The sequence below is a fragment of the Kogia breviceps genome, chromosome 8, assembly GCF_026419965.1.
Source record: "Kogia breviceps isolate mKogBre1 chromosome 8, mKogBre1 haplotype 1, whole genome shotgun sequence".
Lineage (NCBI taxonomy): Eukaryota > Metazoa > Chordata > Mammalia > Artiodactyla > Physeteridae > Kogia > Kogia breviceps.
The window spans coordinates 21,121,772-21,144,130 of record NC_081317.1 but is presented as its reverse complement, the minus strand read 5'-3'; the positions used below and the strand labels follow the sequence as shown (position 1 = coordinate 21,144,130).

Genomic DNA, 22,359 nt, shown 5'->3' with positions numbered 1-22,359 from the left:
TGTGAAAGAACAAGACAAAGAGGACTTTGCGTTTCTAGGATAGGAAACTGTAGGAAGGAAAATATATGTATTGTACAGTAAGAGTGAGTTTTGTAAGAAACTGCCAAATAGGAAAAAAACTGTCAAAAAAAACCCACAACTGCTAAATAGTCTTCCAAAGTGGCTGTACCATTTTGCATTCCCACCAGCAGCATGTTCCTGTTGCTCCACATCCTTTTCAGCACTTGTTATTGCCAGTTTTTTGGATTTTAGTCATTCTAACAGGTGTGTGGTAGTATCTCATTGTTGCTTTAATTTGCCATTCCCTCGTGACATGATGTTGAACATCTTTTCATATGCTTACTTTCCTCTATATCTTCATTGGTGAGATGTCTGTTGAGGTCTTTGGCCCATTTTTAAATCAGGTTATTTGTTTTCTTATTGTTGCATTTTAAGAGTTCTTTGTATATTTTGGATAACAATCCTTTATCAGATGTGTCTTTCGTAAATATTTTTTCCCAATCTGTGACTTGCTTTCTCATTCTCTTGACATTGTCTTTTGCAGAGCAGAAGTTTTTCATTTTAATGAAGCCCTGCTTATCAGTCATTTCTTTCATGGATCATGCCTTTGGAGTTGTATCTAAAAAGTCATTGCCATACCCAAGGTCATCTAGGTTTTCTCCTATGATATTTTCTAGGGAGTTTTAGTTTTGCATTTGACATTTAGATCTGTAATCCATTTTGAGTAATTTTTGTGAAAGGTGTAAAGCCTTTGTTTTTATTTATTATTTTGCATGTGTATAATATGAAAAATTTTAATTGTTATTTAAATTTTTGGAGTGCTAATATAAATGGTAATGTGTTTTACATTTCAAATTTCACTTCATTACTGGTATATAGGAATGTGATTGACTTTTGTATATTAACCTCGTACTCTACAACCTTGCTATAATAATTTATTAGTTCCCAGAGGTGTCTTTGGTAATTTTTACAGCTTTTCTATGTAGACAGTTATGTCATCTATGAACAGAGAGTTTTATTTCTTCCTTCCCAACCTGTATACCTTTTATTTCCTTTTATGTTATTGTATTAGCTAGCACTTCCAGTATGATGTTGAAAAGCAGTAGTGAGAGGAGACATCCTTGCCTTATTCATGATCTTAATGGGAAAGCTTCTAGTTTCTCACCATTAAGTGTGATGTTAGTTGTAAGTTTTTTGTAGATATTCTTTATCAAATTGAGGAAGTTCTGCTGTATTCCTAGCTTACTGAAATATTTTATTATGAGTGGGTGTTGGACTTTGTCAAATGCTTTTTCTGCATCTATTTGTATGATCATGTGATTTTTCTCTTTCAGCCTGTTGATGTGGTAGATTACATTAATGGATTTTTGAATGTTGAACCATCCTTGCAAACCTAGGATAAATCCCACTTGGTTGTATTTATGGCCTATATGTTCTTATGCCCACAAATTTCATATACTGAAATCCTAACCCTCAAGATGATGGTAGTAGAAGGTTGAGCCTTTGGGAGGTGATTAGATCATGAGGGTGGGGCCCTCATGATTGGGATTGATGCCCTTATAAAAGAGACCTCAGAGAGAGTTAGCTGGTCCCTTTCACCAAGTGAGGACACAGCAGAAAGGTGCCACCAATGAATCAGAACTCAGGCCCTCACCATACACCAGATCTGCCTGTGCCTTGGTCTTGGACTTCCCAGCCTCCAGAACTGTGCAAAATAACTTTCTGTCGTTTTTAAACCACCTAGTATTTTGTTATAGCAGGCTAAACAGGCTAAGACAACTGTGGTATGTAAGTCTTTTTATATGTTGTTGGATTCAATTTGCCAATATTTTGTTGAGGATTTTTGCGTCTAAGTTCATGAGAGATGTTGGTCTGTAGTTTTCTTATAATGTCTTTGTCTGGTTTTGGTACTAGGGTAATGCTGGTTTCACAGGATGAATTAGGAATATTTTCTGTTTCTGTCTTCTGAAGGGGACTGTAGAGAACTGGTATAACTTTCTTCCTTAAATGTTTGTTAGAATTCATCAGTGAACCCATCTTGACCTGGTGCTTTCTGTTTGGGGAAGTTATTAATTACCATTTGCTTTATTCCATCTGTTCTGTATATCTTTGTTCTTTTCTGGTCTTCTTCCATTTCTTTTTGTCTTCCTTGAAAGAATCTCACAAAATATTTCCATTGCCCATTCCCATTCTTTTTACTACTTTGCCATACATTTTATTTCCACACGTTTTAAACTCTATAGTATATTAATATTTTTGATAACAGTGAATTATCTTTTTAAAGATTAAAAAATGAGAAAAAAAGTCTTTAAATTTACCTATATGTTTACTCTTTGCACTGTCAACCTATCCATCACCAACTATCCAAACACATGAACATATCCAAGTTTCCTTCTGCCCCTTCGTAGCCATTTATGCCCATCCTCGATCCCATTGCCAGCAAGTACTGATCTGCTTTCTATAACTATAGATTAGTTTGCATTTTCCTGGAATTTACAATAATGGAGCCATACAGTATATATTTTCTGTTTGGCTTCTTTCAATCTGCATAATTACTTTGAAATTTGTTCTTGTCATTACATATATCAATAGTTCATTCCTTTTTATTACTGCTGAGTAGTTTGCCATTATATGAATACACCACAGTTTGTTTATCCATTCACCTGTTGATAGACATTGGGGTTGTTTCCAGCTTTTGGCTATTACAAATAAAGCTGCTGTGAACATTCATGTACCAAGTCCCTGTATTCTCTTGTGTATGAAATGACTGTATCATATGGTGTGCGTATATTTAACTTTTTAAGAAATTGCCAAACTATTTTCCAAAGTGGTTATACTATTTTACATTTCACTAACAATGTATAGGATTTCATTTCTTCACATTTTCATCAACGCCTGATATGTACAGCCTTTTAAATTTTAGCTATTCTAATAAATATGTAGGTAGTATCTCATTGTATTTTAACTCATATTCCTGATGAGGATGAGCATCTTTACATGTGGTTATTTGACATGTGTATATCATCTTGATGAAGTACTTGGTCAAATCTTTGCCCACATTTATTCCATTGTTTATTATTGAATTTTGGGAGCTGTTTATATATTCAGGATACAAGTAATTTTTCAGGTATTTGCAAATATTTTCGCCCTTTCAATAGATTGTCTTTTTATTCTCTTACCAGTGATACAGGAATAACACAATTTTTTTAAATAGATGAGGTTCGGGCTTCCCTGCTGGTGCAGTGGCTAAGAATCCACCTGCCATTGCAGGGGACACAGGTTCGAGCCCTGGTCTGAGAAGATCCCACATGCCGCGGAGCAACTAAGCCCATGCACCACAACTACTGAGCCTGCACTCTAGAGCCTGTGAGCCACAACTACTGAGCCCATGTGCCACAGCTACTGAAGCCTGCACACTTAGAGCCCATGCTCTGCAACAAGCCACTGCAGTGAGAAGCCTGCGCGCTGCAACGAAGAGTAGCCCCCACTCACCGCAACTAGAGAAAGCCCGCACACAACAACAAAAATACAACACAGCCAAAAATAAAATAAATAAATTTTTAAAAAAATAGATGAGGTTCAACTTATCAATCTTTTTCTTTACTGGATCATGCTTTCGGTATAATTAAGAAATCTTTGCCTAACTGAAAACTTCTGGAAGTTTTACAGTTTTAAGTTTTGCATTTAGGTGTATTTAGCATTTCAAGTTAATTTTTGTACATGTGCAATGTGTGGATCAAATTTCATATTTCTGACTACAGATATCCAATTGTTCCAGCATCATTTGTTGAAAAACAGCAGATTAAAATAAAAATAGAACTTTAGAAATGAAAAATACATTAAAAAACTTTTCCATAATACAAGTTGAGGTTTCCATTACTGTAAAGTTCATGAAAAATATTGTTTAGTCACGAAAAGCACAAAAGCAATGTTAGTGCAACTTAAAAGTACACACAATTGACCATATATTTATCTGAGAAAGTACCAAGTGATTACAAGGCAGTCACATCCTAGCCAGTCTCTACTACTATAAGTCTAAGAACTTTATTTCCTTCCAGCACCATGAGACAGCCAAAGATTTCTGCTTAGATTTTTTTTTTTTCTGTTAACAACTGCTTTCTGCTTGATTTCCTGGCTTCTTGCCCCTTCCATGAACAGGCTAGGAAATGCTTTGAAGGAAAATATGTAGAATGACTGACTCCTTTTACTGCGATTGCCTTTCTTCTGGGATCTTAGCATCTCAAGCCCTAGCTACTCTGATAGGCTTGACCTCCAAAATTTGTATCTCCAGCCCAATCAGACTATTGAAAGCTCTAGGATGCCTCTCTGATTTCTATACTCCTAGATACAAATCAATAATGCCATGAGGAGGAAACATGGCTTAGGATGGAGATTCACTTCATCGTGTTTCCCTTCTTGCTGGGCTCTTGGGAATCTCAAGCCTTGGCTGCCTGGGTTGCTGTATAACAGGTTTAAACAGGCTTTTATTTTTTAATATTTTTAAATGCAGCTTTTTATAGCTTTTAGTGGGAGAGTTTGTTCAACAAGGTACCTCATCATAGCTGGAAGCCTGCATCATTTAAAAAACTCATCAAGATGGAAATATCCTTTAAACAAATGGGACTGCATTTAAAAAGTTAATTGTGGTAGAAAAATAATACAAAATTTATCCTTTTAACCATTTTCAAGTGTACAGGTCAGTGGTTTATCCTCACATTGTGTATCAGATCTCTAGAACTTCTTCATCTTGCAAAACTAAAACTCTATACTCATGGAACAACAACTCTCCATAATCCCCTCCTCATTCCCCGGTAACCACCATAATACTCTCTGTTTCCATGATTTTGGCAACTAGGCACCTTATATAAGTGATTTTGACAACTCTAGGTACCTTATATACAGTACTTGTTTTGCGGCTGGTGTAGTTCACTTAGTGTAATGTTCTCAAGGTTCATCTATGTTGTAGCATGTGACAGAATTGCTTTTTTAAGGCTGAATAATACTCTACATATATGCCACATTTTGTTTATCCATGCATCCATCCTTGGACATTTTGGTTGCTTCCATTTCTGAGCTATTGTGAATAATGGTGCAGTGAACATGGGTTGCAAATGTCTCTAAGTTCTTGGTTCAAATTCTTTTGGATATATACCTAGAGGTGGGATTTCTGGATCACACAGTAATTCCATTTTTAGTTTTTTGAGGACCCTCCTTAGTGTTTTCCACAGTGGCTGCACCATTTTACATTTCTACCAGCAATGCACGAGATTTCAATTTTCCCACAGGATTATGTACTTGAAATGTGGCTATTAACTGTTTTTTCTTTTTTCTAATAAATTTATTTTATTTATTTATTTTTGGCTGCATTGTGTCTTTGTTGCTGCGCATGGGTTTTCTCTAGTTGTGGCGAGCGGGGGCTACTCTTCCTTGCGGAGTGCGGGCTTCTCATTGCGGTGGCTTCTCTTGTTGCGAAGCACAGGCTGTAGGCGTGCAGGCTTCAGTAGTTGTGGCACATGGGCTCAGTAGTTGTGACACATAGGCTCTAGAGTGCAGGCTCAGTAGTTATGGTGGATGGGCTTAGTTGCTCTGTGGCATGTGGGATCTTCCCGGCCCAGGGATCAAATTCGTGTCCCCTGCATTGGCAGGCAGATTCTTAACCACTGCACCACCAGGAAAGTCCCTGTTTTTTTGACACATTATTTATCAAAAATGTTTACAGATTTTTAAATTCAGCCTTGACCAGGAGGAGTGTTGATAGACAAAGGTGTTAGGAATCCTTTCTCCTTTGTTCAGAAGTTAGTCTCTTTTTCTGCTTAGTCATACTCTTCTCTCCCCTCACTTACCCCAGGGTAGGAGGGAATGAGGTTTCCCTGTCACAGCGGGGGTGAGGCCAAGATGTGAGCACTACATATGGCTAATCAGAATGCTTTAAATGATAGTTATTGCTATTATTATTATTTTGGAGATGCTTATGGCTGTAAGTAGAAAGGAGCACGGAGACAGACTGCCTGGGACGAATCTGGGTTCCTCCTGCTACTATGTGATCTTGGGCAGCATTCTTACTGTCTCTGTGCCTCAGTTTCCTCATGTGCAAAACAGCAATGCTAACAAGACCCACTTCATAGAGTTCTTAGGATTAAGCAAATTAATATTCGCTAAGCACTTAGTGTAAGTACTATGAAAGTGTTTGGTAGATAAAATAAAGGTGGAGGGCGCCTGGTCCAGCCTTACCTCCCTTGTGCCGAGCTGTGCAGGTGGTGTTACTACATGCTTCCCGGTCTTAGTGTGTTTTAGGTGTTATTCAGCAGCCCGGCTCCCTCCACGGGATGGGTGCGTGTGGTTGTAGCTGTATTAGAAACTTCCACCCGGCAGCGGTGACTGTGGGTTGTACGTCTGTCGATCGGAGGTGTTCTTGCACATGCCTGGATGTAGAGGTGACTCCACTCAGCGCGTTAAAACAGGTATCACACGCCTGACAAACCCAGGGTCTTGCAAGGAGGTCTGATCCTGGCGTTTCGGTGGAGCTGTACGGAGCTGCGAAGGGCAGCGGGGGCCGCGGGCCTGGCGCGTGTGGCAGGAGGGGGGGTGCTGCCCACTTGAGAACGCAGAGCGGATCGTGGCTCCCACGCCTGTCGGGCTGCGGAGACCGAGCTCGTGGTCGCGTCTGCAGCAGTAGGGTAGGTCCACACCTCCTCCGGACAACGTCCGCCGCTAGCTCGGTGCGCGTCGTGGGAGGGCCGTTACACACACTTCCTGTGGGTCTCCCGGACCACAGCGCGTTTCCGGTGCCGGCTGGAGGCCGGGGTCCGAGCCCCCGCCCCGCTCGCCGGCCCCGCCCCGCCCGCGCCCCGCCCCCCGCCTGCCCGCCGCGCTTGGAGTCGGGCGCGCGGAGCCCGGGGCGCACGGAGCGGCGCGCGCCGGTCGGCGGAGCCAGGCTGGCGCCCCCGCCCCCAGCCCGTCGGTCCGTCGCCCGTCCGGCGCCTTCCCGTTGTACTTGCCTTCGCTCCCCGGTCCTGTGTCCGCGCTCCCTCCCTCCCCTCCGTCCCGCCCCCTCCAGCCCTTGCAGCCGGGCTCCTACAGGCCCCCTCGCTGCCCGCGTTCCTATGGACAGACGCACAGACACCTGCAGGTGGGTGAGAGCCCGCGCGCGAGGCGGGGACGAGCGCGCCGACGCTGCGCCCGGGGTCGGGAGCCCCTTTGTGTGGGGGGCGGTCGCACTGGCGTCCGCGCCGCCTCCCCCCCTCGGCGGCCTAGCAGTGACCCTGCTGAACCCTCCTTTTGTTCCTCTGGGCTTGTGGGGTGGGGGGGTGCGAGAAGGCCGAGAGTCAGGGCTGAGAGCCGGGCGTCCGGACGTCGCCGGCGACGGCCTCGGGGGCGTGAGGGGGTAGAAACCCGCGGCGGCCGAGCGAGCGGCGGCCGCGGCTCTGGGCTGTCTCTCCGGGGCCGGCCCGCCGCCCAGCGTCTCCTGTCGCCGCCGCGGGCGCGGGCGCGCTGCATGGGTCTGGCTCGCCCGCTCCCTCTCTGGGGTTTGTTGGAGGTGGGAAGGAGGGCGGGAAAGGGGAAAGAAAAGATCTGCTCTCTTAGTTTTCAAGTCTTGAGGAGGTTATGGAGAGAGAGGGAAAGAGGTGTTTCGGGGCTTTGCCAGACTTGTTTCCCTCCCGCGAGGCACGGCAAGGTGCGTTTGGGGCGTGTGTGAAGGAACGTGCATCGCTTGGGTCCCTTATTTATTGTTTCTGACGGAGGAGGGCTTTCTCCGAAGGTCTCTTCCGCCCCCCACCCCGTCTGAGGCTGCGCACAGTGATTTGTGTTTGTTATCAAATACATCGAGAAATAGATTTCCCTCGGTAGGAGAAGGTTGGGCTGACCAAAATCAAAGAGTGTCTTTTAGTATTCTGAGGGCTTTCTTTCTCTTTCTTTCTTTTTTTCTTTCTTTCTTTCTTTCTTTCTTTCTTTCTTTCTTTCTTTCTTTCTTTCTTTCTTTCTTTCTTTCTTTCTCTCTCTCTCTCTCTCTCTCTCTTTTCTTTCTTTCTTCCTTATAGGGACTTAAAGGCAAGAAATAAAAGATGAATGTGGCTGTGATTGTTACATATATGTATAACTTTTGGAGGTAAAGTTTTGTTATTTCCCAGACTCCTTAGGTTTAACATGACAGAATCTTCTACCTATTAAATAAACAGTTAACAAGCAAGTCACTTCCACAGTGGAGGTTAGACTGGAATAAACAATTATCTAACTTTCTGTCCAGGCTAAAACCTTTTTTTTTTTTTCTGGTTTAAGATGTGAGATCTTTCATGACATATGGGGAGAACATGAACGTTAGAACTGATCATTTCTGCCTGTGATTGTGCTTTCCCTATTTTATTATATGTATTTATGTATTCTCTGTTTATAACCCAACGACTGGGTTGTATATGGTGGATGTAACTTTTGGAAAGTACTGTAAGTGATATTTCTGATTCGTATTATTTATCTAAGTTTTTTATGAACAGTTGCTGTGTATTTGTAGATACTCAGATAATAAATGAAGTTGCATAAGCACCCAGAAAATTAATTTTCCAGATTCAGTTTTTTTAATGGGATTTTAAAAAAAATTTGTTTTCGGCTGCATTGGGTCTTCGTTGTGTGAGCTTTCTCTACTTGCGGGGGGGCTAGTACTCTTCGTTGTGGTGGGCGAGCTTCTCATTGCAGTGGCTTCTCCTTGTGGAACTTGGGCTCTAGGCGCGTGGGCTTCAGTAGTTGTGGCACGCGGACTCTAGAGCACAGGCTCAGTAGTTGTGGGGCACAGGCTTAGTAGCTCTGTGGCATGTGGTATCTTCCCAGACCAGGGCTTGAACCCGTGTCCCCTGCATTGGCAGGCGGATTCTTAACCACCGCACCACCAGGAAAGCCCTTTTCAGATTCAGATTTCTAACGCAGGTGTGGATTTATATCTTTTCATTCACCTCTATCTACTGTTCATTTCTGGAGACTTTTTTTTTTTTTTGCTTATTGTTTGAGAATCCATGTTGACAAACTTAAATCTGATGGTTACCACGGAGATCAAAAAAGAAAACACAGTTTTGGGGACACGCAGTTATATGTACAGCTATATGTAGGAAATGTAGTCTTTCTTAAAAAATAAAAATATTATCATCCAAACATGAAGGAAAATTATTATGGTGGAAAAAATATTTGCTATTTAAATTTTTGTCAAGTAACATGTAGAACAATATACAATTTAATAGTGTTAACTAGGCAAACTGATTTTTGTCATTATAAAGAGGAGACAGTTTAGTATGCCTAAAATAGTGGTCTTTTTCTAGGAGAAAAATGTATCCTAGATTCTTGTCCTAGTTTTACATTAACAGATTAATATTATTTCATGCCTTATTTCGTAAATGCCTGGAGTGTACATTTTTGTACACTTTACTTAAAACTTAGAAGAGGGTACATCTAACAAAGGTCATGCCAGCCTCTTTGATTAGTTCCTGTTTTGACTTCTGTTCTAGATTAGATAAATGAATTTAAACTCTGCACAGAGCTCAGTGTCAGGCGCTGGTAGGCCCTTGATCAAGATACCTCTTCCTTTTCTAATAAGGATGGCTCAAAGAGGCTCAGTGTTGAAATTTGTTCAGACTTTATCATGAATGGTGGAATAGAGTTCTAAAACACTTCCAGAGTTTCAGCTCTTTAGATACAGACTCTTCATCAGCTCTTCCCAGTATTAAAAAAAAAAAAAAAAGCTAACAAATTGAATTGCATGTTTATGTATTTGTTTACATGGCTGTCAGTTGTAGCATTAAGGTTTAACAGAGTCACTGTGTAAACTAAACAGTAAGAGTGGCCTGCATTGAGAATTGCTTCGCAAAGTTGTAGCTGTGTCTAACAGTTTTCTGGGATTGGCATGGTGTGTTTACTTAGGCTGGCTAAAAGATAACACCTGATTTTTTTTCTTTTGTTTTTGTTTTTTGACTGTGATATGTAGATATTAATTTTTTTGTGTAGTGTTTTGTTTTTCTATAATTAACAGTACTATTTTAGTTAATCAGAAGCATCCCAGAGACTCATATTTTCATCTGGTATGTTGTTGTTTAGGAAGGCATGTAAATTATTTTTCACATCTCATGGTTGAAATTTTTTTCTGCTGCTTTTGATACTATGACAAATAAATACTTCCAGAAATTTTGAATTTGTGTAAAGTTGGGTGTTCTTTGTTTTTGTGGTACGCGGGCCTCTCACTGTTGTGGCCTCTCCCGTTGCGGGGCACAGGCTCCTGACTCCGGCTCAGCCGCCATGGCTCACAGCCCCAGCCGCTCCGCAGCATGTGGGATCTTCCCGGACCGGGGCACGAACCCATGTCCCCTGGATCGGCAGGCGGATTCCCAACCAGTGCGCCACCAGGGAAGCCCTAAAGGAAGCCCTAAAGTTGGGTTTTAAATGTATCAATAGCTGAGCAGTAGAATCTGATGTTTACCAGTTTTTTTTTTTTTAAAAAAAACACTAAGCTGTCCACGGTTAAATTTGATAGGCTTTAAAATCCATAGACTTTTCTAGTCGTTTCCTGTTTGTTAGTTATTAGTGTGGTACCATTAAAAGACACTTAAAATGTTCACTTTATGTTACCTGGAACCCTCAAATGACTAGTATTATCATTAGTAATAACCAGGTGGAAAGCTGAAAAGTTAACAATTATATTCTTTATAAAGATCTGTGACTTTCAAGTTCTTTTTCCTGAAGTTTTTTGTAGCTTGGGAAAGTAGGCCTGACTGTGAGAGGTACGGACAGTGACCTCTCATTCCAGCCTTTATCGTCCTGTGTTAAGAGCAGTACATACCCTTGCTGCTTGACGAAAATGCAGAATTCATTCTTGGACTAATATTCTGCTACCAGATGTATGAGGCTGGCTCTAAAGAAGCTTTTTCTCTTAAATACTGTCAAAAATAGAGAAACTGAAGATTGGAGAGAAGCCATTTATTTTGAACAGTTTATTTTTTGACAGTTTGTGTTTGTAAAGAAACCTGCTCATAATATTTAGTGAAGAGACCTACATAGTTGCCTGAAGAAACCCCACAGGTTTCTTTTTTGCCTTGAAAGAAGTTTCCATAGAGCTTAACTCTTCCATGGTACTTCTTGACTTTGCTTCTGATTAGTTGATTTATGGACTTTATTTACCAGCATGATTGGAGAATTCTTTTGCTATACTGAAACTGCACTCTGCCTGTGCTCTCTTCTGTTTCCTAGGTAACAAATGCACTGCACAGATTCCATAATGAGGACTGTGGTTGGCTAGTTACAGTGTAAATTCTGTTGTTTGGTAAAGCTTAGTCTGAAATTCAAATAAAGGTCAAGAAACCAAAAGTACTGAAAATGCAAATTTTTGCATTTTATTTTGTATGCAGTGTCAACAAAGTTTAATACCCTTTTCTGGAGAAAGGCAAATTATGCGGCAGTATTCATGTTTGTTTTGCAAAGTCTCACACTTAAAACCGTTGGAGAGCTTTTTGAGTATTGCATATTGGTAAAACCCGTGTCTCTAGTGACAAAGAAGATGTATTTTAGAAACACTTTATCACACTTAAAGTAATATAGAAAGCAAAGGGATGTGGTCTAGGACATCAGTAATTGGTCTTTTGTACTGAAAAAAAAGTAGCATCAAAAGATGTCTCAAAAGATAAATTGTGCAACTTTATGTGAAATATAAGTTTAAAAAACTTTAAGAAGACATTAAATCATTTAAGAAATTTTTTAAAACATTGGAAGTCTTACCACAAATGGTGCATTTTTCTTCCAGCGTTTTTCCCCCTCTGATCTGCCTGAATGTTGACTGGCCTGGCACGAGGGAGCAGGTCTTCAAGTTGGAGAATTGCTTTTCCCTCCATCTTACTTCCTTTCCTCTTGGGCCTCTGTAGCTCTGGATGCAGGGCAAGAGGTAGTGCAGCTGCTAGTAATTATTACCTGTTTGTTAAAAAACAAAAAACACAAAAATAACTTCCAAAGAATTCCATTAATACCCATGGCAAATATCTTTTCATATGATGCCTGAAAACTTTTTTTTATTTGTTAATCATCAAGGATTCCATTAGCTGAAATTTTTTTTAAAAATTCTTTTGAGTTCTAGAGAATTATCCAAAGTTGCCTCCATTACTCTCCCTTTCTTGGCTGAATTGTTTTTGGGTTATTTTATTTACCTTTATAGTTCATTAAAATGTCAGGAATAGGACATATCTTGGTTGGATTTCTCCTTGATTTTTTTCAAAACTGACACTACTTTAACCTCTTCCGTCTTTTTCTACTTGCCAATATTGTGTCCCTTCACTTTTCCCTTGTCAATATCCTCCCTGTTTTCCCTTGTAAATACTTACTGTTTAAAAAATTATATTGTTGCATATAAGCCATAATCACCACATAGCAAAAGCTCTACTTTTCTGTTACAAGGCTTCATACTTACTGGAATATTATCAATATCTGTGAACTCTTACCCAACTAGGACTACTTTCTCTCTCTAGCCTGTATTCGTTTTCAAGGGCTGCTGAAACAAAGTACGACAGACTGGGTGGCTTCAACAACAAAAATTTATTTATTTTTTACAGTTCTGGAAGCTATAAGATGTTGGCAGGGTTGGATTCTTCTAAAGCCACTCTCTTTGGCTTGTAGATGGTTATTTTCCTTAGGTATCTTCACATGGTCCTTCCTATGTGCCCCTCTGTGACCTAATCTCCTCTCTTCCTGTAAGGACATCAGTCCATATCCTTAGGATTCACCCAAATGACCTCATTTACCTTAATTATCTCTTTAAAGGCCCAATCTCCAAATACAGTCTCATTCTGAAGTACTGGGGGTTAGGACTTCAGTGTATGAATTTGGAGGGAACACAGTTCAGCTGATAATACAGCCTATTCCTCCACCATTGTCTTTCACACATACATACATACATACTTTACTCCATATGTGTAATTTTATAGTGGTTTTCATCTTTTAATCTTTTTTACTCTCTTTGCATTTTTTCACTTGAGTGCAAGGTCCAGTAGACAGCCATATGATCAACTTCGTATGCCATTAAAAATAATTAAAGTGGGGAGTTAAAGGCTTTATTTTGTTTTTATTCACTCTTCATATTCATTATTTTTAAATACTTTATTTTGAATAGTTTAAAGTAGAAAATTCTTAATCATTGGTTTCAAATGCAGGAGAATCTCAATGTAGCCAAATTTAGTGAAATTGCTGATGCTGTTTTCCTGTGAATTCTAAGGACATGTTTCTTTTGGTGCTCTTTTTCAAATATTGGTCTTGCTACTTGCATGGTAAATTACACGCCATTCTGATCAGTTCACACCTTCCTTGACTGATGACTCTTGAATCTGATATCCACTTGGGGCCCCTCTGCTAAATCCAGATGTATACAACAACCAACTGGACACAGTCATTTGATATGCCACAAACACTCCACATTCAGCATGCCCAAAACTTGATTTATCTTTCTCTTCATATCTGTGTCTTTTCTTGTGTTCCCTAGCTTAGTGAGTGGTACTATCTCCATCTGTTTTCCAAGTCCAGAAATTTAGGAGTTATCTGTGATGCCTTCCTTATTCTCAGTCCTGTCTTCCATACATAATCAAGTGCCTAGACCAGTCAATTCCTGCTGCCTAAGATTTCTCAGTTCTGTCTGTTCACCCCATACAAGTCACAAACTACTCTGTCACCTTTGCCCACCATTGGTTTTAGTTCTACAGTTGAATATATTCAGTTTACAACATAAGTCCTTTTGCTAAGGCTTCTATAATCATCATTTGATAGTCTGAAGCTCAGTGAATCCTCATAAATAGCTTGTGTGAGTAATATCTTCTGTCTTTCATATTAAAAACTGTTCATCTGTGGCTTTTAAACTTGAAGGGCATTTTGGCTGAATATAATTACTTAGCCTGCATTTTCTTCCCTCAAATACCTTTTTTTTCTTTTAATGTTTGCATCTCTCTTTTTTTTAAGTAATTTTATTTTATTTATTTACTTATGGCTGTGCTGCATTTGGGATCTTAGTTCCCAGACCAGAGATCGAACCTGCACACCTTGCAGTGGAAGCGCAGAGTCTTAACCACTGGATCACTGGAGAATTCTCCTTCCCTCAAGTATCTTAAATATGTTATTCTGTTTTAAGATTTGACAAAACTTTTCTTTAAAAGGCCAAATAGTAATTATTTTAGGCTTTGTGGGCCATAGGTCACTGTCACAATTATTTAACTGTGCCATGGCAGTGCAAAAGCAGCCATAGAGAATATATAAATGAACAAGCATGACTGTGTTCCAGTAAAACTTTATTTACAGAACTGGACAGTGGGCTAGATTTGGTACATAAGCCATAGTTTGCTGAGTCCTACTGTATTGTATTCTGATAAAAAGTGTTGTCAGAGTCTAATACCAATATGATTTTCTTTCTTTTTTAAGTGTCTTTATCTTTTTTCCTAGATGCCCAAAGGACATTCTCCCCACACCACCTTTTAAAAAAAATTTTTTTTTAAATTTTGGCTGAGCTGGGTCTTTGTTGTAGCGCATGGGCTCTTCATTGCGGCTTGCGGGGCTTCTCTAGTTGTGGTGCGTGGGCTTACTTGCAGTATGTGGGATCTTATTTCCCTGGGATCGAACCCAGGACCCCTGCATTGGGAGCACAGAGTCGTAACCACTGGACCACCCACCAGGGAAGTCTTCCTTCATCTTTAAAGGCAAATAATTTTACTAGAATACATCTTTTAAGTGTTCACTGTTCTCTGTTAATTTTTCTGGATACACAATGGATGTTTTATTATGTTAGCTCAAATTTTTTAAGAAAATATTTTCATCAGTTACATATTTATTCTTTTCCATTATTTTTATTTTCTTCCTTGAGGTCTTCTGTTACATATGTGTTGAATCTTCTTTGCTTATCTTTTATGTCTATACTTTATTCAAATTCTTTTTATTTTATTTTTTATATTTGCTGTATTTTTTTCTTTTTCTCTTTTAGTATCTTTAATGTACTTTCCATGGTGTCTATCTATTAAACCTAGTGTTCCTTCTAGTTTTGTCTTCCTTTTGAATTTTTTTTTCCTTTCCTATTCCGTACTGAACTCTGTCATTTCTCTTTTTAAATGCTCTTGTTATTTGGCCATTGTCATTTTTTTAAGCTTTTCTATTTCTGATGTATGCTTTCTTTCATAGCATCCTATCATTTCCTTAATTTCTTTCAATTCATATTGAAATATTATGTTACAGTTTTCATCTGCTTTATGGCCATATTTTTGTGATGTTCCTTCATTGACTACTGGTACGTAATTTGGTTCTTTTTAATCTTTTTTCTCACAGTACTTTTCATAGGGTTATATTGTATTCTTTTCTCTTGTTAATGTATAAATTAGAGGGATTTACCTGTACTTCAGGAGGTTTCTGTGATGGGGATGGAAGTGGACCAAGGTAGTTTTCTTAGTTTCAAGGTTTGAAATTTTCTCCTTGGTTTCTTAGGTGAAGTATTTAAAAATATGACCACTCAAAATCAAAGTGAGATACCAATACATACCCACTAGAATGGATAAATGAAATAAATGAAAAATACCAAGTGTTGGTGAGAATGTAGAGTAATTGGAATTCTCATGCACTGCTATTGGAAGTGTAAATTGGTATAGAAATATAAATGGATATAAGCAATTTGGAAAGTTGTTTGACAGTATCTACTAAAGCTGCATATGCATATCCTATAGCTCAGTAATTCCACTTGAAGATAAATGCTTACCAAATAAATGTACAAGAATGTTCATAGTACTGTTTGTAATAGTCCCAAACTGAAGTGTGCCCAAATACCATCAGTATAATATGTGGTAGGGTGTTACATTGATGACCCCAAATAAATCACATCTCCTGGTGTCTACACCCTTGTGTTGTCTCTTTCCACAGTGAGTCTAATTTTGGCCACATAACTTACTTTGGCCAGTGGACATTAGCAAGCATGATCCGTTCAGGGATTAGTGACTAGAAAGGAGAAAAGTGGAGGCTTCTGGAGTGTGGGTAATATTCTGTTTCTTGATCTGGTTGCTGGTTACATAAATGTCTTCTGTTTGTGAAATATGAGCAGCTTGTTCATTATTATTTCTGCCCTTTTCTAATTGTATATTATATTTTAACATACAGGAATAAATATGTCCTCTTTACCTAGTCTCTGCTGTAATAGTCTGAGATTGGCCTCCTTTTGGTATCTTTATCCTTTATCCTTAGTGATGCCTCTTTGTTTGATTGAGATTTTAATCCCAACAGTTTTCTTTTTTTTAATTTTTTTTTTTTTTGGCTGCGTTGGGTCTTCATCGCTGCGCAAAAGCTTTCTCTAGTTGTGGTGCTCAGGCTTCTCCTTGCGGTGGCTTCTCGTTTCAGAGCACGGGCTCTAGGTGCATGGGCTCAGTTGCTCTGTGGCATGTGGGATCTTCCTGGACCAGGGATGGAACCTGTGTCCCCTGCAGTGGCAGGCAGATTCTTAACCACTGGACCACCAGGGAAGTCCCCCGACAATTTTCCTTCTAAGGCCTCTTAGTAGGTCCCTGTGGTCTTGTAGTCTTCTCTAGAAGCCTAAGAAACTTTAGTGTTCTCTCATCCAGTTTCACTTAATGGGATCCTTTCTTTTTGAGGGTAATTGTTGGTAATTTCTTGTTCCAGGTTATATAATTATCAGAACTCCTCTTTTTTTCTCTCCTCACCTGACCAGTTTTTGATCCTGTGTGAGTCCTGTTTATGTGAGTGTTTTAGCTTCTGCCTACTCATCTCGGGTTCATGGGGCTACTTCATCACCTAATTCTGTTGATCTTACCTTTTGTTATCCTAGTTATTTTATCTGCCCCCACCCCTGCCACCCCATATACTTGTAGCTTCACTTGCAATTGTAAGAAATAATAGATTCTTTGCATACTTTGCTGTTTCCCCGATGGTTAACATTTTGTAAAACTATACTTATAATATCACAACTAGGCTGTTGACTGTTATGGGCTTAATTGCATTCCCCCTGATTCATATGTTGGATCCTTGATCCCCAAGTGCTTCAGAATCTGACTGTATTTGGATCTAGGGCCTTTAATGAGGTGCTTAAGTTGAAACGAGGCTGTTGGGATGGTCATGATCCATTCTGACAGGTGTCCTTTTAAGAGGAAATTTGAACACAAAAAGAGACACCAGGGAGGTGTGTACAGAGGAGGGACCATGTGAGGACACAGTGTGAAGGTGGCTATCTGGAAGCCTAGGAGAGAGGCATCAGAAGAAACCGGATTTGCCAACACCTTCATCTTGGATTTCTAGCCTTCAGAACTGAGAAACTTAATTTCTGTTGTTTAAGTCCCCCACTCTGTGGTATTTATTTTGTTATGGTAGCCCTAGCAAATGAATACATTGGCATCTGTACAATTGTCCACTTTTATTCAGATTTCCAATTTTACTTTTACTCATATGTGTGTGTATTAGGTTCAGTACAGTTTTATCACCTGTGTATGTACTTGTTTCTACCAGCCCCTCCATTCTCCCACCCTGCCACCCCTTCCCTAACCCCTGACAACCATTACGAGGTCTTCCATTTCTGGAACTTTGTCATTTTAAAAAATGTTATATAAATGGAATCATACAGTATGTAACCTTTTGGGATTGGCTTTTTCCACTAAGCATAATTCCCTGGAGATACATCCAGGTTGTTGCATGTATCAGTAGTTTGTTCCTTTTTATACCTGTTTAGTAGTCCATGGATTTATCATAGTTTATTTAAGCATTCATCTGCTGAAGGACATCTAGGTTGATTCCATTTCTTGGTCTTTACAAATAAAGGTGTTATAAACATAACTTTTAATTTTGTCTGTGAAACAAAGCCAGGAATGTTATTGCTATATCTTATGGTAATTACACATTTAATTTTTTAAGTAACTGCCAAACTTTTCCAGAGTGACTGTGCCATCTTATATTCCCACCAGCAATATATAAGTGATCTAGTTTCTCCACATCCTTGTTAGCATTTGATGTTGTCACTCTTTCTTATTTTAGCCATTCTGATGTGTGTTTAATGTGGTTTTGGCTAATGGCTAATGTTATACATCTTTTTATGTGCTTATTTGCCATCTGTATATCCTCTTCTGTGAAATGTCTGTTTATGTCTTTTGTCCATTTTCTAGTTGAACTTTTTGTTGGCTTGTTTTACTGTTTTCACATTTCTTTATTCTAGATACTAGTCGTTTGTCAGATATTTGGTTTGCAAATGCTTTCTTCTAGATTATAGATCTTTTAATCCTTTTCACATGTTCATAGAGCAAAAATTTTTAATTTTAATTTTACCAGTTTTTCCTGTTATGGATCTTGCTTTTGGTTTCAAGTCTAGGAACTCTTTGCCGAGCCCCAGATCCCAAAGATTTTCTTGTATGTTGTTTTATACCAGTTTTTGTTTAGTTTAGTTTATTGTTTTACAGTTAAGTCTCTGATCCAATTTGTGTTAGTTTTTATTTAAGGTGTGAGGTTTAGGTTGAGGTTCATTTTTCCCTGTGGATGTCCAGTTACTCCAGTGCCATTTATTGAAAAGGCTATCCTTCCTCCATTGAATTTCTTTTGCACCTTTGTAAAAAGTTACTTGAGCATATGTGTGAGTCTATTTCTTGGTCTGCTCCATCTGTTTTTATGAATAGATATGAAGAGAGTCCAGAACTAAGCTTCTGATTCTATCCTGCTTGCTTAGAAGTCCTTATTTATTCCTAGAATGATTTATTATTATGTTGGAAACTATTTTTTCCCTATTGATCAAGGGGGACAGATACCTGTGTAGGTTAAAAAAAAAAAAAAAGTAAGATATGCAGTAATTTGATTAATAGCTTTTGTAGTTTATCTGCTTTATAATATAGTGATAAGCCCATATATATTTGTTGCAGAGAGTTTAATTCTTTTCTGAATTACTCAGGTTGCTAACATTCATGACAATTACAACTCAGTAATATTCTTCATTTATCTGGAATCTGGAGACAACAAGAAACTACATTAATGAATTTCTCTATAATTAAAGTTTAACTCCTGGATGAAACTTAAGATTTTAATCATTTTTAGTGAAAATATATCCCAAATGTAGTTTAAGTAAAGGTAGCATTTCAGTTGCTTTTGGAAATTTGCCAGAGGAGTCCTTTTCTGGCATCTGGATGAATCCAAGCAGATATAGAAGCATTTTCAATATTTTTTTCACTCCCCCAAAATTCTCTTAACTTTTCTTTAAAGAAGTTTAACAAACTTTTAGTTTTGCAATTTTAGACTAGTTTCACACAACTAATGCAAGGAAGGATTTATCTACCCGACTAACATATTCATCAAATTCACTGATTTACCCAAATCCTGTTTAAAACAGCCTTTGACCAAACCACTAGACTAACAGAGAACCTCTAACCCCAGGGAATATCAATTGGAGTGAGGACTTCTGAAGGTCTTCATCTCAGCACCAAGACCCAGCTCTATCCAACTGCCTGCAAGCTCCAGTGCTGGACATCTCAGGCCAAACAAGCAGTAAGACAGGAATACAGCACCACCCATCAAAAAAAGAAACAACAAAAAAATATGTTACAGACACAGGAGCAATGTTAAAATGCACCAGATCAAACAAAAGAAGAGTAAATAGGCAGTCTACCTGAAAAAGAATTCAGAATAATGAGAGTAAAGATGATCCCACATAATGGAAATACAATGGAGAAAATATAAGAAACATTTAACAAGGACTGAGAAGAACTAAAGAGCAAACAAACAATGATGAACAACACAATAAATGAAGTTAAAAATTCTCTAGAAGGAATCAGAATAACTGAGGCAGAAGAACAAGTAAGTGAACTGGAAGATAAAATAGTGGAAATAACTGCCTCAGAGCAGAATAAAAAAGAATGAAAAGAATTGAGGACACTCTCAGAGACCTCTGGGAGAACATTAAATACAGCAACGTTCGAATTATAGGGATCCCAGAAGAAGGAGAGAAAAAGAAAGGGTATGGGAAAATATTTGAAGAGATTATAGTTGAAAACTTCCCTAACGTGGGAAAGGAAATAGTCAAGTCCAGGAAGTGCAGAGAGTCCGTTACAGGATAAATCCAAGGATAAACACGCCAAGACATACATTAATCAAACTATCAAAAATTAAATACAAAGGAAAAATATTAAAAGCAGCAAGGGAAAAGCAACAAATAACATACAAGGGAATACCCATAAGTTTAACAGCTGATCTTTCAGCGGAAACTCTGCAAGCCAGAAGGGAGTGGCAGGGCATATTTAAAGTGATGAAGGGAAAATCCTACAATCAAGATTACTCTACCCAGCAAGGATCTCATTCAGATTCGACAGAGAAATTAAAATCTTTACAGACAAGCAAAAGTTAAGAGAATTCAGAACCACCAAACTAGCTTTACAGCAAATGCTAAAGAAACTTCTCTAGACAGGAAACAAGCATAGGAAAAGATCTACAATAACAAACCCCAAACAACTAAGAAAATGGTAATAGGAACATACATATTGATAATTACCTTAAATGTAAATGGATTAAATGCTGTAACCAAAAGACACAGACTGGCTAAATGGATACAAAACAAGACCTGTATATATACTGTCTACAAGAGACCCACTTCAGAACTAGGGACACATACAGACTGAAAGTGAGGGGATCGAAAAAGGTATTCCATGCAAATGGAAATCAAAAGAAAACTGGAGTAGCAATTCTCATATGAGACAAACTTTAAAATAAAGACTTTTACAAGAGACAGAGAAGGACACTATATAATGATCAAGGGATCAATCCAAGAAGATACAAACATTGTAAATATTTATGAACCCAACATCGGAGCTCCTCAGTACATAAGCAAATGCTAACAGCCATAAAAGGGGAAATCGACAGTAACACAATAAGAGTAGGGACTTTAACACCCCACTTTCACCAATGGACAGGTCACCCAAAATGAAAGTAAATAAACACTAGCTTTAAATAACACATTGAACAAGGTGGACTTAATATTTATACGACATTCCATCCAAAAACAAGAGAATACACTTTCTTCTCAAGTGCTCATGGAACATTCTCCAGGACAGATCATATCTTGGGTCACAAATCAGGCCTCAGTAAATTTAAGAAAATTGAAATCGTATCAAGTATCTTTTCCGACCACACCACTATGAGACTAGATATCAGTTACAGGAAAAAAACTGTAAAAAATACAAACACATGGAGGCTAAACACTACGTTACTCAGTAACCAAGATATCACTGAAGAAATCAAAGGATAAATCAAACAATACCTAGAAACAAATGACAAACACGATGACCCAAAACCAATGGGAGGCAGCAAAAGCAGTTCTAAGAGAGAAGTTTACAGCAATACAATCCTACCTCAGGAAACAAGAAACATCTCAAACAACCTAACCTTACACCTAAAGCAATTAGAGAAAGAAGAACAAAAAACCCCCACAGTTAGCAGACAGAGGGGTATCATAAAGATCAGATCAGAAATAAATGAAAAAGGAATGAAGGAAACAATAGCAAAGATCAATAAAACTAAAAGCTGGTTCTTTGAGAAGATAAACAAAATTGATAAACCATTAGCCAGACTCATCAAGAAAAAAACAGGAGAAGACTCAAATCAACAGAATTAGAAATGAAAAGAGAAGTAAAAACAGACACTGCAGAAATGCAAAGGATCATGAGAGATTACTACAAGCAACTATATGCCAATTAAATGGAAAACCTGGAAGAAATGGACAAATTCTTAGAAAATATAGCACAACCTTCTGAGACGGAACCTGAAAGAAATAGAAAATATGAACAGACCAGTCACAAGCACTGAAATTGAAACTGTGATTAAAACTTTTCCAGCAAACAAAAGCCCAGAACCAGATGGCTTCACAGGTGAATTCTGTCAAACATTTAGAGAAGAGCTAACACCTATCCTTCTCAAACTCTTCCAAAGTGTAGCAGAGGGAGGAACACTCCCAAACTCATTCTATGGGGCCACTATCACTCTGATACCAAACCAGACAAAGATGTCACCAAAAAAGAAAACTACAGGCCAACATCACTGATGAATATAGATACAAAAATCCTCAGTAAAATACTAGCAAATGGAATCCAGCAGCACATTAAAAGGATCATACACCATGATCAAGTGGGGTTTATCCCAAGAATGCAAGGATTCTTCAATATGCGCAAATCAATCAATGTGAAACATATTACCAAACTGTGATGTGATACATATTAACAAATACCATATTAACAAATTGAAGGATAAAAACCATATGATAATCTCAATAGATGCAGAAAAAGCTTTTGACAAAAAACACCCATTTATGATAAAAACTCTCCAGAAAGTAGGCATAGAGGGAACCTACCTCAACAT

General features: G+C 38.7%; 1 protein-coding gene and 1 long non-coding RNA gene across 4 annotated transcripts in view; one reads left to right on the top strand and one right to left on the bottom strand.

The window, feature by feature from the left end:
* LOC136794729 (uncharacterized) overlaps nucleotides 1-6,730 on the bottom strand; it is a 42,159-nt gene extending 35,429 nt beyond the window's left edge. The window contains exon 1 of the long non-coding RNA XR_010841888.1: nucleotides 6,232-6,730. This is a non-coding gene — a long non-coding RNA (uncharacterized lncRNA). The remainder of the gene's footprint in view (nucleotides 1-6,231) is intronic.
* A 146-nt stretch (nucleotides 6,731-6,876) lies between these two features.
* The window catches only part of KIAA1958 (KIAA1958 ortholog), a 168,900-nt gene continuing 153,417 nt past the window's right edge, over nucleotides 6,877-22,359 (top strand). For 2 of the 3 annotated variants that reach the window (XM_067040932.1, XM_067040930.1), the window contains exon 1: nucleotides 6,893-7,129. The gene's annotated coding sequence lies outside the window, so the exon portion shown is untranslated. Of the gene's footprint in view, nucleotides 7,130-22,359 lie in introns of all 3 variants that reach the window. The other variant, XM_067040931.1, reaches the window with a different exon arrangement.